Below are 997 nucleotides of genomic sequence, written 5' to 3'. Positions count from 1 at the left end.
TGATCCTATTAATAAAGCATAACTGTCTATAACGCACAATGCTTATGTCATGAAGCTGCACTAACAGGACTTTACACGTTCCTGCTTCTGCTATGAACATGTGCAAGATGGTAGAGCTGTGTGCTGTTTATCACGGGAATGCATGATATATTGAAAAATACCTGCCACCCTCCGTGGAATCCGGGATTTGTTCTTTTCACATCACCTCAGATCCACAAAGGAAACAGAATTCTGGAATTTTCCATTGTTCTCTCTGACTTTCACCATTCCCACATCCAAAAAAAATTGAGACACAGGAGTCTGCAGATGATGGAATCTTGAGTGAATAAGTGTTGGAGGAATTCAGCAGGCCAGGCAGCTAGAAATATCTCTACTCTCCCTCTCCCCTGACTCACAGTCTGAAGGTCTCGACCTGAATCTTTATCTATTCCTTCTCTCCAGACATACTGCTTGTCCCACTGTGTTACTCCAGCATTTTGTGTCTAGTTACAAGTATAGAGATCTACCTGTACGAAAGCATGCATTACTGCACCTCATCTTCTTGTACTATTGCGTCTGGTGGGCTCTACCAACCAAGATGAGAGCTGGTTGCAAGTTGTACCTGCAAATTGCCCAGCAAGTCATCTTCACCTGGACACATGACCCCTTTCATTCCGAGTTGTTGGGCCAAAACCTTGCCACTCCCCAGTTCACAGTATGGTGCGATCACTTTTAACACAACAGCACATCGATTTTCTGTTGGGGGATCACTGGTCGGCGTGGACTTGTTGGGCCGAAGGGCCTGTTTCTGCACTGTATCTCTAAACTGAACAAATCTAAGCAGCAGGTCAGAAGTTCTCCTTATCACTAGCTTCTCAAGGCACATCATTTTGAAGGGAGAGATAGATCAGCCATGATTGAATAGCGTAGAGTTGATGGGCCGAATGGCCTAATTCTATACCTATTCCTTATGAGCACTAAAGCGATAAGGAACAATACACTTGGAAGTTTAAGTATG

This window comes from Amblyraja radiata, chromosome 28 (genome assembly GCF_010909765.2).
Source record: "Amblyraja radiata isolate CabotCenter1 chromosome 28, sAmbRad1.1.pri, whole genome shotgun sequence".
Lineage (NCBI taxonomy): Eukaryota > Metazoa > Chordata > Chondrichthyes > Rajiformes > Rajidae > Amblyraja > Amblyraja radiata.
The sequence above is the reverse complement of the archived record's forward strand: the minus strand, read 5'-3'. Positions refer to the sequence as shown.